This window comes from Pagrus major, chromosome 21, assembly GCF_040436345.1.
Source record: "Pagrus major chromosome 21, Pma_NU_1.0".
Lineage (NCBI taxonomy): Eukaryota > Metazoa > Chordata > Actinopteri > Spariformes > Sparidae > Pagrus > Pagrus major.
The window spans coordinates 10,943,680-10,960,300 of NC_133235.1; the positions used below are offsets into that span (position 1 = coordinate 10,943,680).

Genomic DNA, 16,621 nt, shown 5'->3' on the forward strand with positions numbered 1-16,621 from the left:
TTTAAACTAGCACAACCAGATTCAAGTTCACAACATGGCATTAACTATTATATTAACTTACCAATGTTATAATGATATTCCTTGTTATAATGGTTTTTAAGATAGCATTTTATCATAACTTTCTAACTGGAATATCCTGCCATTACAGTAACTATTGCTCTCTTTAATGAGCTACATGAGCTGCCTTGCATTACAGTAGCTACTAACCTTAACTTTGCTTCACTAAATCACAAGCAGACAATGTGGAGAACTTTAATTAAAGTAGTACGCATAACTTCTATTTAAAGAGTCAATCAACTAAAACACATCAGGGAGTCGATGAAAGACAGAGAGCCGGGGGGGTGTGTGGGGTTATAGACTCATTAAACCGGTGAGAGACAGACACATCCATGCTCTCTCTCCCCGGCTGGCTGGAAACCAAATGGATGCGGAGCAGGCAGTAGCGGGAAGACGAGGGAGGGAGGGCGCGCTGGCAGCCATTGGTGAGCGGAAGGATTTGCGTCGTCGGTGCCAAAGCCAATCGATGCGCTCGCGGGGTCGGGAAGGGGAACGAGCGCGAATGGAACAAATGGAAGCTGATAAAAAGGGGGCTCGTGCCGAAACGCGGCAGAGAACCCGGACACCGTACCGCGTGCAGCAACCGCAGCGGAGCGTGGGGGGACAGCGAAATACCACCGGTAAGACCTCAGACTGGGTTTAACCGTCCTGTGTGAAACGACTTAAATATTCCTCAATACGCAGCGAACAAATTTAACACGTTTTAATGTTTCTGCATGTTTTACCGACGTCGTCCCGTTTACGCTGTGTAATAACATTAGCGTTTTAACGACAGCCTCTAACCCGCGCGACGTTTGAAACTTTTGCCGTTTTAAAGTTTAGCATGCTAACGGACAAAGGTTTTGCTGGCTCAGAGGTTTGCCAAAAAAAAAACAAAGAAAAAAAGATGTTTCACGCCGCCCAGGTGTCAGGTATCCGTCATTTGAGGCTATTTTTTGAGGAAACAAAAAAGCAACAGCAGTGCACCGAGAGGTCCTTTGATTCAGTCATCTCACGTAGGCTGTGCTCTCCATCCCTATCAGGCATTGTATTGTGAGGGCATCTCTCATCTCTTGTTCAGTTTTTGTCACCATGTGTCTAGTTTTTGAAACACAATGCTAAACGATGATGGTCCGCATACACAGATGTTTAGGTGCACTCTGCATGAAGTATGATCATGAGGTCAAACAAGGTAAAAGCCATTCACATTAGTGTTCACTCTTTCATTATGGAGGAGGAGGTGTAAAATAGAGGAGTGAATTATGTTTGAGTTTGGGACAATGAAGATGTGAATGGTGAAGAAGGAAATATTGGCTTAAAATGTGTGATGGAAAGTCTGCTCATTAACACAATGATGGAGGTACTGCTGATAAGGTCTGTAAACCTGAAAGTGTTTTATAGGCTGTTACACGATCAATCAGTGTCCATTTAGCAATGACAAATGAGGTCAACTAAGACCTTTGGAAGATAAATTACACGTTAGGCTTTTTATTTCACTCCAGAGGACAAATGAACATATTTCTGTTGTGCCGGTCTGACTGCGGATGATAATAACAGTTTTGCATTCATCATCTCCATTTTAGTGATTGTTAGTGCTGAAACTTTAAAACGGTTTGTCAGCTACACATACACAATAGGTCATTTGGATTCTTCCACAGCTCATACTGTACATGAAGTAAGGTAATGTATGGAGAAACCCATTCTTTGCTGCACAAGGGCCCATGCAATATTATGTTTTTGCATAGGTAAGGTACATTTATAATAAATGCCAGTTTATTGTGATCACAGTTCAAACTATTGGGAGCAGAAACCTGACAAATTTTTTGACAATTTCCTTACAAATGCTTTATTGCATATGATTGCACTCTTTGTCCTTCTTGAGTTAATCTTGTTAAAGAAAAAAATGAATTACCTATAAGCATGTGAGTCTGGTGCAGCACAACCATGAAGCTTCTTCACACAGGTTTGCAAGGAGACATGCAGGTGTGTGTGTGAGTGTGTGTGTGTGTGTGCGTGCACGTGTGTGTGTGTATTGGTCACACCACCCCAATTAATTTCTGCCTGGTCATGTGGATGGTGTTACCACCACCTGCACATCTCCTCTACTCCTTAAATATTCCAACTCTTATGGAATATATTGTCTGTGGAACTCTGCTATAGGGTCTTCTTCTACCAGCTCATCCCTATAGCTGTTCTAGCCTTGCTCCTGCTGACATGAATTGGCTTGAACATCTGCTGGAATGTGCACAGATCAGAAAAATCTTTCCAATCTTGAGACTGGAGTTTGTGGGTGCTACCTAGGACTGAGCAATATGGCCTTGAATTAATATTGCAATGTTTTGAGGGCTATATTGAAATATATATATTATATATCTCAATGTTTTGAAATTTCCTGAACAGCACTTGATAAATGCTATGAATGGGTGACAAAATCAAATATCTCAATATGTTTGCAGAGGTCACCAATGGTACTTTCAGAAGAGAGATTTTTGATAAATAATAATCAATAATATGGATAAAATGACTAAGTGAGTAAAAGCAAGTATTAGAATAAGTAGAACAATCTCATAAGTTCAGAAAATTGTATAACTTTATTGTTAATGCAGTCTTTAAAACTCTATAAGGAAAAGACAAGACTTAACCCATATCACAATATAATTATATCCAAAATCTGAGACAATATATCGTCTCATATCACAGTGATGATATATTATCTATATATTCCCCAGCCCCAATGCTACCAGTAGTTTTTTTTATGTCTTCCTAGGGCTGGGCGATACGGAAAAAATTCTTATCAAGATCATTTTTGTCATATCAGTAGATATAAATCAAATCACTATTTCTATCAAGCTTAAAGGTTCCTTTTTACTCCTTAGTGAGATGTGCAGATATCATGAGGTTAATTTTGGTTTAAATATTTATTTTCTGTGAGAAGTTGAACATGACAAATGTACTGTAGAAACATTACACATCCACAACTGTATTTCAAATAAATAAAATGGGTATAATATAATAAACTAAAATCTTAATTCTGATTTTGCAATAAAGTAGGCTATTGCATTTGTGATATCACTGTGTCTCTTCATTTTTTTGTCGTATGGCATGGCGCTGGAGAAAGAGGACACCATGGTCTGTTGTTGCGCAGGTATCACACTGGTTGTTTTAGGGGGATCACCAGCATTTGCTTGGGTCTGGGACTGTAAAGTCTTGCATTGTGCGTGCTCTAGAGGATGGCACTGCTTCAGATGGTAAAAGATTACTGGTATTACCTGACATTGTGGGGACATGTTTTCGATACAGTTTGCAGTGCACACTACTCTGCTTCTTGTCAGACTTTAAATAGCCAGAATAATTCCACACTACCCAATTCGTTGGACCCATCTTTTCAACAATGTCCTTGTCTTTTGAGTCTTGGGCTCTTGTCTGTTGGTTCATCTTCTTCGTTAACGGTGTTGCTTGAGCTAACATTTTCTGTCGTCATTTTCTCTTTTACCTCGCTCCCACTCCTGATGTACTTATGTGCACGACTGCAGTAGCCCAGACATTAGCACGTGTGGCAAAACATGGATGGAATGAGTTCTGTCAACGTTATCGACCGTGTCTTATATTTCTATTAGGGGTGTCACGATTCTCCAAATCCTCGATTTGATTTTCGATTTTAAGGTGATGATTCAATTCGATTCTTGATCTTCTTCTTTTTTTTCTTTTAGCACAGATGGCTATGCCATTTTTAGACTAGTCTAGTTGAAGATTGTTGGTTTTATGCCATAATAACTCAATACACTTAAGTTGTTTTATTCTTACTTCAGAAGATGGTCGACGTGGTGTTATGAGTGATATAATCTCCATTATTTATTTGCAGTGTACCACACTAAGGCCTTATTGTCAAATTTAAATCATTTATTAACAATATAAATGTAACAATAACTTGTTTCACCAGTCAATTAGAATCTAAGTGTAAACAAAAGAAGAGAAGTCATTGAGGGTACCTGCCATCTGTTTTTCTCTCTTTTGTAACTGCAGTGTGCACTCTTCACAGCAGATGTCATTCAATTTCACAACAAAATATCCAATATGTGGTGACATATATTTGTTGTGTTGCCTGTCAACACATATGCTACACGCACATAATAAGCAGACGGTTGTGTGATGAAACACCGCAGAATTAAAATGAGACATGTAGACTAAAACCAATTATTAATGTAAGCATTACAAAATGTTCAAATTATCGTACATTATAACATTTTAGGCATTATTGAGGGTAAATTATCGTACAAATACGGTAAATATCGTACATACGGAAACATTGAAGCAGAGTTTCAGCACTACTTTTGGTGTCCCCCTCAGGAAGAGCGCTTGTGAAAATTTCATGTAGTCCCTCCAAAGTTGATATTAGAGTCCGCCCCTGATCCATAGAGTATTTTCCCTCATTTACAAATAGTTTTTCCAGAGCTGTGCAATGTCTTTCATCACACATAAACTCTTCTACTATGTCACAGTAGTGACATTTTACTCACATGACATACTGTCATGTAGCACTTTGGAATATCAGAAGTGCACTTCCCTTTAAGCCCAGTTCATAGCATTTCTGTAATGCGCCTGGTCATGTGGTGTGAACTCTGGCCACTGTCCTTTTATTCTCAGTCAGGGCTGAAACAACAGGCCACATACATCCAGCTCCTTGTTAAAAAGACTGGCTGCCAGACTGATGACTCACTCAGTGGCTGCTTGGTGGCTTTACTTGTGGTGTGGCTACTATACTGCCTATTCTGTTGAACATTGATGTTTCTTCTCCAGCTGATGAATAGGCTACATGCTTTGTCTGTGCTCGGCATTAATCTTAGCAGACTGGGTGTTTGTGATTGTAAAAACGGAAAACATTGTGTGTGCGTGTGTGTGTGTGTGTGTGTGTTTATCTGTTGGATGGCAATCTGAGCTGTGATTGTGATAACAGTCATGTGTTTAGAGTACCACAGCAATTGTGCTAGATTCCTGATGTCAAGAGCAGGAAGGCAGCAGCTTTTACACTTCACTTTCTCACTTTTCCTACTGTGACCTATCAGAATTCATCATGTATAAATATCTATATGTTATGATATATACATCTATACATATGTGTGTATGTTGCCCCTAAAAGATTGTGATATAGTCAGGGGTCCGTCTTGCTGATTAATCACAAAGTTTCAGCTGGACAAAATATTGTCCGTTTTTTGCTGTGATATGTGATCTGTAATCCATCCACTGTTTGTCTTTCAGGCTGACAGTCTGCTGACGTGAATTCCCGCCCATCCACTTCTCAACCACTGGCTCAAGGAGAAGAGCTTCAGCTGTAAGTACAGCTTTTTATGTCTGGGTGGGAATATTGTGGTCAGAATCGGTTTTCTACTGCAAGCCTTATCGCTGACTAAGCAGTGTATAAGATTTCTTCATTGGTTTTCAAGCAGAAGAGATTAGTTTTCTCTGTATTCTGGAGCTACAGGCTGACAGATTTACAGTAAGTCTACAGTAAAGTACATTAGACAGTATAAAGGATTATCCTTTCTTGAATTTGCACCACTTGACCACTTTCACATTGCATTTGTCCGAATGATTGTAAAGCTGAAACGATTAATCAGTTATTTGATTGACAACTATTTTGATCATCAAAAGGGGTGCTATGATTCTCCAAATCCATTTGAATTGACTTGATCATGATTTGATTCATTTTCATTTCTTCTTTACAAAGATAGGCGTATTTTACACACAAAAAATGCAACCCTTTGTGGAATCAACAATAAACAACAAAAGACAGAAATTTAGTTTGTTACAGAGTTCAGTTTCTCATATCGTTTTGAGTAAACCCTCTTCCAAAACAAATCAATTGAGGATATCTGAAAATAAACCCAACATCGCTGACGCTGTTAATCAGTTTATCGTCTTCATGCACACAAGATAAGTATCTGGAAGCGCAGCTGCAGGCTACCAGTAGCTTACTGGTAGCCTGCAGCTGCGCTTCAGGCTACCAAATTATAATATTGAATAAAATTATAATATTGAAACAATAAAATTATTTGTCAGTTTTTTGACTTAACTGTGATAGTTCCAGTTTCCTATGTCTCAAATGAAAGAAAACTGAATATCTTTGGGTTTGGCTGGACAAATCAAGCAATTTGAATGTGTCAGTTTGTGTTATGGAAAGTGTGACTGGCCTTTTTTCCACTGTTTTATAGACTCAACATTTAATTGAATGATACAATAAATAACTGAGATTGTTAATAATGGTTAATTTTGAATCTTTTAACCCTTAGTTATACAGGGTGGTGCAATGAAAGTAGTTGACTGTCTTTTTCATGGGTGTCCTGTGTACACAGCACAATAACAACAAGCCAAAAATTCATACATGAGCAATAAGTAATACATATACAATATAAACAAACCACACCACAAAGAGTCAAAGAAAAAACATACACTTAAACTCCTCCAAGCCAGCAAAGTTGCAGCCCTAATATAGATGTTGATATAGATACAAGTGGTGATACGAAAGTGGTAGGTGTATGATGTGTGGGTCTATTGTGCTGCAGAGCAGGATATACTGTAGCCACCCTGTGTATAAAGGAGCAGGTGGATTAAATCGATTTGTTCACTTCCGCCTCCAGCACAGGTCAAAGCTGCGCACTGATTCATTTCTGTCATCTGAAGAATTCACAGCCATGTTGATATGGAGGTTGCCAACTGGTGACACTCACCAAAGGCCCTCTCTGTGCCCCAGATCCTGCTGACTCTGCCAAGCCTTCTGTTACCTCCTGACTCTCCAAGTCATTTGTTATGATTCACCCTCAAAGCTTTAATCCATGCGGCTGGCAATGGAAAGTTATGTCTAATCAACGGATAACTGATGAAGTGCTGACACAGTGCTTCAATCAAAATACCTGAATGGATGTTGGATAGGGTGACTTGATGACGATGGGGTAATTAGTGCATGTGTGTGTGTGGGTGTTTGAATTTGACAGATCTTAATTACTGGGCTTCGAATGCTGACTCATCCACAGTCAACCAATTATTTCTCATCTTTTTCTCTTAGAATGCTTTGATAGGTGTCTGTCTTACCACAGTTGCACAGCACTAAAAGCTCCTGATGAATTGAGCATTTATTCACCTCTTTTATGTGATTACAAGAAAGAATAAAGGATAGTATGTGTGAGGAACACTGAAAGGAACACATTGTGCTAAGCATTAGTAGAGTTGTACACCATTATAACATGAAAGGGATGTAGTTAATGTAAAGCAGGTATACTAGCACAAAATAGGATCTCATCAATTGTTATATTTGTTTCCTACTTTTCAAACCAAATAAGGCAGAAATCAGTCTGCTCCTTCTTGTTTCTGCAGTGTCTGATTGAGTGAGCGAATTTCTCATGACTTTAAGAGGAATATATGCAATCCCAACATGACCAACACATGGTGTGACAGAAGAACAATCCTAAAATGGTCTTGTGACATGTGGCTCAGTGGCAGCAGGCTCACAGAGTCTGGCCTGTTCAGCCACTCTCTGTTTAAGCCTGTACAGTAGGGCAGTCGGTTCCCTGCATGTGGCCTCCACAGTGACGTCGTCTTTCAGCCGCCACACATTGGCGTGTTGTTCCTCTCCCACCTCAACAAACTCCTCTCAGCCCTCACTCATCTCAAAAGTTCATTTCTGCTGGAATCTGCTTCACTGCACTGAATGCAAATGCAAACAGCAAAGTTTCCACTGTGACTTGGTTTGGATTTTTCAGTGACAAGTAATCCAAGTTGACAAGTGTTGATTGGCTTTTTTTTTATTCATATGGCTGAGTGTTAAAAATAATGTAAAGGTGTTGAATGATGTTTGATAGGTGTCTACTTGCATTACATGATAGAAGACATTGTATTGACATTTACATCTTTAGACTTTAATGAATATTGACAACTTTGCTTTACAATAACACTTTATTTTGACCTCCATGAATAACACTATATTCAAACATGGTTAATAACGCACTAGAATATAGTTGTAAGCCGACAGAAGGTGAGTTGTAAGTCTTTATTTTTGTACAGTCTTTGTCAATAATTACAACTTTTCAAGACAAATGATATAAACTGTGATTACTACAGTATATTAGTATAGGATAAAGTGTCATTTATTATCTGTTTATACATCTACCTCTACCTGTGGGTACCCACAGGAGGAGTTAAAGTGACAAATACATTATTAAACACTTACACCTGTTTACAACTTCATTAGTCAACCATTTATAAATGTTTATATAGTGCTTATACTGAAAATTGAAAAAGCGGGGTTAAGCTAAATTGTGACCTCACAGCATGTTGTAGACACAGTGATTTCAGCCCAACCTAATGATAAATGCTTTGTAGACCTATCACCTTCTCCCCTGTCAGGTGATACTGTAAGAAGAGAAGTAACTTGAAGGAAAATATTGCAAGTCTCTATGCGGGATAAGGTATTGATTTTGTGCTCTGCAACTAAAACCCCCTTTCTAAAAGCAGGACATTCAATAGATTAATTATTTGGTGTATCAAAGGTCAGAAAAAGGTAAAAAATATTCATTGCAATTCCCCATGCAGAGTCAAGGTGACATCTACCAAGTGCCTCTTCTGGCCCACCTACAGTTAAAACCACCAACACCCCCCATATATTTACTTTATTATAATTTAAGACAATGAAAAGTAGCATTTTTGCTTAAAACTTACTTAAAAACTGACTTAAAAGATCAACCAAACTATTTTGAAAATAGATTAAACTTTTGACCATCAAGTAATCAATTAAACTAAATGTTTTAGCTCTTTCTAAATGGAGAGGAGCTCTGGTGGACTCCCTATATTACATGGTCGTAATCTAACTTTTTCTGTTCCTCTCTATGAAACAAGAATTGATATTAGCTGTAGACTAAGTCATTTCAATAAGCTATAATATAGATATAATTCTGTGGTTATTATTACTGTCTGACTTATTCAGTGAGTGTAAGGGCACCGGCATGAAGTGCAACAACTGCTTTGTGTGCTGGACATGCCCACACAAACAGTGTGGGAAGGAGGGATAAGATTAGAAAAGCCCTTAAACTTACTGCAGCCTTCCAGCAAGTATTTACAGTTCATAACCTTATACAGTGTATTCATACAAAATTAACCACTTAACAAGACTGGCCAAATATCGATTGGTGGTATATTCTGTGTGAATTGCATTAAGATGGATGTGTCTAAGAGGGTAGTCACATTAAAAGGATTTAGAGACATTTAATACAAAATGTCTGTTCATTATAAACTGGGCAGAGTGTTTGTGTTGTATATGGGAATCAGTGAATGTCACAGCTAATCTATTATATGTAATATTGTATAGTTGAAGTCTATCAGCCCAGCTTATAAGTCATGTCCATGTAGATATTACAGTAATAAGAAAAACACAGAGTAAATGAAAAGTTGTTTTTTATCCTGGGTTACATAGTTTTCATTTAAATGTAACTCAGTTGGTAATTCATTGCTTTAATTGTTGGTATATGTTTTCAGCCAGTCAAAAAATGGTCCAGGAGGGATGTAGTGTTTTGCTGGTGTGATTTGCATTATGAACAATAACATATTAGTTTGTATCCTCTTGGCCATTCATCTAACGTCTGTTTCTGTTGCCTGCAGCTGCTACATCTAAAAATAACTTTGTTTTCATAGATTATATTGCTAACAAATGAAACAAAAGGGAACACCACAGTGTCGAGTACAGTAAGTACTATACTTTAATATTAACAATAATATAAAACTAACAATACAAGTACTGTGTTTTTTATCTCACTAGCTCTGTTATAATTAAAGTGCCCTGTGGCAGTGTGATTAAAAGAAGACCTTGAGTTTAAAGACTTTGTGCTTCAGACAACACATTCTGTGAGCCAAACAAGCCAAGGCCGAGCTTATTAAAATTTTTCCACGTCCCTTTTCGCTTTTATTTACTTCTGGGGTTTGTCAGTGGTGATTTTTGAAAGATTAGACATGAAAAATAAACAATAAAATGTTTAAATACTTTTTAGTGCTATCGGTAAAATGTTTCCAGTGTAGATGCAGTGTGATGAAATACTGAGATCTTGTCTTTGAGCTGAATATAGTGTTGTGGCGACTTTGGTCGATTCCCCAGTGAGGTGCATTTCAGTTCAAAGCAGTTCTTTCAGTGAGAACCACAGCTATTATTTTCAAGGGCAGAAGGAGAACTGATTCCTAGATATACAGTATTTCTGAGGTGATAAAACAAGATTGCATAATCTCTTTTATTTGGTCATTAAAGTTTAGCTCAGTGTCAGAAAAATGACCTCAAAGCCTGTTCGTGAAAATTTTACTTTGGAGAAGGGTCAGAGTGTTTCAAAGTATATCTGTGGACACTGTACATCAGTGAGCAATTGTTTAAATTGTTATAGTTTCTGAGGTGTAAATAAAGTGGGCGTGGTGTTGTCTAGATTGAATAAATGTGGGCTGGCCCATCAGACAAGCTGGACCTGCTGCTGTGCAGTCAACAGCTGTCGTGTCTTGTGACCAGTGCTGTTCACTTCTCCTTTTCGCACTCATAAGTTGATGAGTGTTTGAAGGCTTACATTAAAATACAGATTCATTTTCCACTGAATGGATCAAGGCTGGGTAAGTGGAACTGATTTGACTTTTGTTCTTAATGATTCCTTCATTTACAGTAAATCTGACTTCTTCTGCCTGTTAAGAAGTGACCACTGTAAAGTTAATCCTGAAACCCATAATTGTGGTGGCACACAGTTGGCTTTGAAAGCTCTCATTGTTGGACTACAGAGTAATTTAACATAATATTTACGCAGTTCCACACACGGTTTCTTGAGCCCCCTTTGTTATAGTGCTACAAAAGCTACCTTTGTGTGGGTGTCCAGCGGTTTAAAATGTATGACGGCAACTGACTCACCCTCCACAGATCTCCATTGTGCTTGGAAGCTGTGAGACATAGGTTGACTGGTCAGATGGGAACATTCTCAGTCTTGCTGACCACTTACGTAAAATGTGACAAAAGTGCTAACATTGGTTGTAATGATAGCGTTGTGAGTCTCATTCACATTACATGCTCTCAGAGCATTGAAATTGTGTTGGGTGCCAAAGCAGATACCCTAAATATCCATTTATCTATCCATAGTCTATACTAATTTATTCTTGGTGGTGAGGGGCTGATGTCTCTTCCAGGATACACAGGAGGCAAGGAAAGGATCTGAACAGGCCACTTGTCTATCACATGAGCCCAGTCACACTTAAATTCACACCTTCGACCAATTCAGAGCTTCTAGTACACTTACTGGACATGTCTTGGGACTGTGGAAGGAAACCATAGCACCAGAGAGAAACTGCACCAGACACAAAACCACTAAACACACTGAATAATTTGATTAAATTAGTTGATTCTGTTTTTGAATTATTAATTAAATTATTTGGTCTATAAAATGTCAGAAAAAAGTGTAGACCAATAAAGCCATAATAATTGCCCAGATCTCAAGGTGGTGTCTTCAAATAGATTGTTTGGAACCAATTAATGTTCCAGAATTATGCTTGATAATTGAATCGACTGATAACCAATTGTTCCTAATTAATCTTTTTTCAGTCAACTCAAAAATGAATTATTAAATCAGCACCAGCCCATACCTTTCACTGCTTTTCTTCCTTCTCAAACTTTATTGACAACAGTAAAATTCAAACAACAGTAACTTATACACAAGTTTAAAGAACAGGAGGAAGCATTATACCAGGGAAGTCAGTTGACATGAGAAAATAGACAATAAGGAAAGGCAAACATTACAACAGTATATAATCTGTCAGCACAATTTACCAGTTTTATAGCAGGCCAAAAAAACCTCACATTTTTGTTTTTTTTCACCCTAATTCTATTTTTAAAACAACACAGGAGCTGCATGAGAAGGAAACTTGTTGCTAATGATGTTTAGTCAACCAAAATTATTGACATCAAAGTGGTACCGAATGACATCGCACCAACTAGGTACACTTACAAGCTTGTACAAAACAATGGTATAAGTAAGCGTACAATAATTAGGAGGTTGTATCGCAATCAGTGCATTTACAGAGGGGATGTAGAGCCAGATAACATCTCTTTCTTCCTGTTTCTCTGCAGAGCGTGTGTGAATGTCAGTAGACAGGAGAGGTAGAGCCAGGGCAGATTGTCCACTAGTTAATCGATTGCAGATGGCATTGTTTTCTTGGATGGATAAGAAACAATTAAACTAAAAACTGCTGAAATGGGTGGCCAAATATACCTGGGGGGGCACTTAATATACATGGGTGGCCCATTCAAGTAAAATATATGTGTGGAAACACTGGGTAAATATCAATTAGGAATAGGGTAAAGTTTGGTTTTCTATTTGTACCACCATACGCTGCTGTATCATGTGTTCTTCGGGAAAATGATGCAGATTACTAATCTACGGTGGAGCCTTTTCTCGCCGGAGACAACATGCTGTACTGTACTGTAGAAATACAGCAATAGCCTTAATAGCAAAGTCCGTCAATGGCCTTTTCCTTGTCCTTGAGTTGAACTCAGAAAAAAACGTCAGCTTTGCTTTGTTTTGTTTTCTGTTATGGTGATGATATACACCCACAACAATGATCCCTGGAGTTCTCTTCAAGAATCCAAGCCAAATCCTTACAATCACTATGTCGAGTGCTTCCTCATGACCACGCATTCTGCTGCCCACTTCACATCAACAACCAATTATTTGTAGAGGTACAGGCAGCCACCATGGGGATGACCTAATGCTGGGGTACAGAGACAAGAGGTCACTTGAAGCTTGTTTCTCTCCAAAGTAGAGACGGGGCGCATTTTCAATCCAGTGTCTTTTGTCCAATGATCTTTGTTTTAGTGGTCTCTTGAGATTTAGGTTTAAATGCTCTTCAGAGTTTCAGGCTCATGCGTTCCCTGGATGTACTGACAGAGCCCTGACCTTTTCACTGAAGTGCTGATGGCAAGGAAAAAGCCTTCATCGAAAATGAGTTTGCAGCAATTATTTTAATTTCATTTTCTTTAATAGGCTTACTGAAAGGATACATTTTTTTTCTCGGGAAATAATTCTGTATAATAGTGAGGGTTTTTTGTGGACAGGCATGGGATGTAAAATGTCATGTCTCGATTATTCATCCTGGCCAAAATAATTGTGATTATCAATAATATCCCCATAATCATCAACATATGCTTAAAACTCTTAAAATGGCACTACTGGAATCACTTTCTTATATTTTGTTAAGAAACACATTTTTACAAACATTTTATTGCATTAGATCTTTATTAGGGAACATCCTTCTCAATAACAAAAAACAAACTTCTTGGTGAATAGAGGTGGTCACAGAGATTGGAGTGCAAATTGGAGGTGTTGGTTTGTGGGGCAGACAACTTCCATTCTGCAGGTGGGCACCTCATCTCCCTGTTCGTTAGTTTGGAATCCATAATATTTTTTACACATCCAATTTAACTCGAGATACAATGGTCAGGCCAAGCTTTCAGCTACGGTGACAGGCTTAGGATTTTTTTAAAGGAAATATGCAGGATCCCCCTCGTAGCAATTCAAAATAAATCTAAAAATCAATATAGGACTTTACGTTATTGAGCTATACAGCATTTTTAACACACTAATGTGAGGATATAAACGATTATTCCGATTCACCATTATCTAGATAATGGATAATCACCATGATCAACTTACCCTGAGTGCTTCTTATCCCATTATGTGAAATAATCTTGTATTTGTTCCATCTTTACTTGTAGGTTATGAGCTTCAAATGGGATCACAGATGTGTCTTTCAAAGTGCTAAACCATGCGAGTCAATTATCTCTTATAAAAGTATTCCAAACATTTAGTATAAAATTAATCAAAACACTGACAGAAGATTATATGTGCAGTGCAATATAAGTAGTACCAGTACTACAAATTGTATTTCCAGACTGTATACTATAAATTGAGAGAATGACAGAATAGTGGTGCACTGTTGTTAAAATGATTTGTTGATTAATGGATTAATCAATTGACGGAAAACAATGTGACTAAAATGCCAAACATTTTCTGGTTCCAGTTAACTCGAACACAAAGATTTTATAATGTCTCTGTTTTACGTCAATGAATTAAAATTAGCTGGGCTAAACAAGCAATTTGAAGATTTCACCTTGGGCTCTGAGAAAGTGTGTTGGCCATTTTTCTTTTACTGTTGTCTGACACTTTATAGACAAAACAATTAATTGATTGAGTCAGCAGGTTAATGGTTAATGATTTCCTTTAGCTGCAGCCCCATAAAAAAATCACATGTGCACTCATGATTAAACTCTAAGATGGCAGTGTAACCAATTAGCAATGCAAAAATATGCAAGGGTACAAATGATATGAATGGGTTAATACAGAGGCATGGTTCAGTCAGTGTTATTCACTTATTTCACTATGGACCTGTAACTGTGGCTTTAAAATGTGTGTCCTTGGCGATGATTGGGAGATAGAAAATACTATTTCATAGAAAACTTTGTGAGCAAAAGTCCCAGATGTGTTTCTATCCAACAGTAAACCACAGAGGTTTTGGAGCACTGTTTAAATGTGCTGTGTTTCCTGGAACTGTGATGTTTCCCTCGCACTAGTCAAGTCCTTGGAGATTCTACAAACTTAGAAAAATAACTTTTGAAGCACAGAAACAAACCGTTAAATGATGTATGCCAGTTGAATTCGTAATAAGTGGTCTGACAACTCCCCTAACTGCTCGTTACAAAAAATAACTCGGCTACACAGTTGGGGTTTATTGATCCTTTTGGGGTATGGTGTACAAGGTGTAAGTGCTCCTTAAGGACACGCTGACCTTTCTGGACCCTTCCTATGATGACTTGTGCTTCCAGTCTTAAAGTTTTAGAATTGTAGATTCACCCCCATCATTGCTGGCCTTACATGACATGATTTGACATGACCTTTTACTGGTAGCCTTCTTCACTGCTTGTTTGGAAAGGTAGTTCTCCATTCATCCAATGATAATTTGTATCAGCCTGACCTTTTACAAAAGGACACCAGACGAAGATTTTAAAAAAAAATTTTTTTTTGAGTATTCAAGTGTCCAGTAAAGATAATAATATGATAATGATATGCTCTTCAGGATGATGAAATTTTCTGATGGCAAGAAAAATATTTTTTTGTCCTACTTGAGTGGATCATAGTTTATGCACTTATTTAACAGTAGGATGGTTTTGAGAAGCTAAATGGTTTTAATCTGCACAAGCTATAATTATGTTGTCTTGACCAGTTTGCTTGAATAATGTAAAAAGTAATTTACCTTTTCCAGCCACGCTAGCAGCATGGGTTTAGGGATAGCACTGCTGGTTACCACTTTGGTCAAGACTACTGACTGTGATGGACCCCTAATTTTAGTCTAACACCACCATTAGATTGACATTTTGGGTAAAGTGAGTAAAAGTCTCAACAATAAGATACCATGAAATTTTCTACAGATGTTCAAGGTTCGTAGAAGATACATTCTAATGATCCTCTGACTTTAAACACAGTGCCATTATCAGATCAGAATTTTAACATGCCCAATACTCCAATTGGTGATGAAATAATTGCATAACTAATGACATTCCCATCAGCATCAGCTGTATTTTATATTTATCCAGATCCACACCAAAAGTTAATGGGGTCTGTTCTCGGCCAAGACCCATTCTCCATTCAACTGTTTGGGAAATCTGTGCAGTAGTTTTTGTGTAATACTGCTGATCAACGAACAAACAAACATCATCAACATCATTATTTTTCTTTGGTTGCACCAGAGCACAGAAGATTCAGTGGTTATTTTTTAGAGAATGGAGATCATTTTCACAATTTCTTGTTGCATGTGATTTAAATGAAGAAAACATGCATTTCCACCCCTTTACAATAATTAACATAATGTGTAAAGAAATTTGGATGTAATGTATTATTGGGTCCACTCAAATTATCTGCCGGTGCGCCTAAATGAAAAAGTTAGGGGCACCAGTGCAACCAGTATGAAATATTGAGCCTGGATACAATTACCGTGCATGCTGAAAATTAGAAGCATTTACAGTACTTTAGTACTAGAACACTAAATTGACTTTGAGAACGACTTTGACTGATATTCACTAAAATAATCCAGTCTACTAGTTATACCCTGTACAGAATGATGAGTAGTAGTATGTGTTTAATCAAAGGAGCAGAAAAATGTTGGTGTCAGATTATGACATTTCATGTTTCTGTAAAAAATATTACTTAGAATATTTTATTGGCTGATTCTGCATTGACCTTTTCTATCTACAGTACTTTTTCAATGATCAACCTGAAACCTCTGTATCAGGATGTTAGAAGAATTTGAATAGTGTTCTTGTGAACCGATAATAGAAACATCGATGTATCCTCATACATTATTGAAAAAAAAACCTCCAGCTGAGATTTGAACCAGCTGCTGAAGAGTTTTTTTGCAGATGCTGTCATTTTACCACTCATGTCATTTTTTTTCCCCACACCAACTGAGGACAGCAGGGAGCCACACATAGATGTTTGTCTGGAAAGCTACATACAAAATTGTGTTGTTTGTGCGG

General features: G+C 37.7%; 1 protein-coding gene across 1 annotated transcript in view; it reads left to right on the forward strand.

The window, feature by feature from the left end:
• Positions 1-651: 651 nt before the first annotated feature.
• The window catches only part of LOC141016423 (3',5'-cyclic-AMP phosphodiesterase 4B-like), a 55,259-nt gene continuing 39,289 nt past the window's right edge, over positions 652-16,621 (forward strand). The window contains exons 1-2 of the mRNA XM_073490778.1: positions 652-677; positions 5,293-5,365. The gene's annotated coding sequence lies outside the window, so the exon portion shown is untranslated. The remainder of the gene's footprint in view (positions 678-5,292; positions 5,366-16,621) is intronic.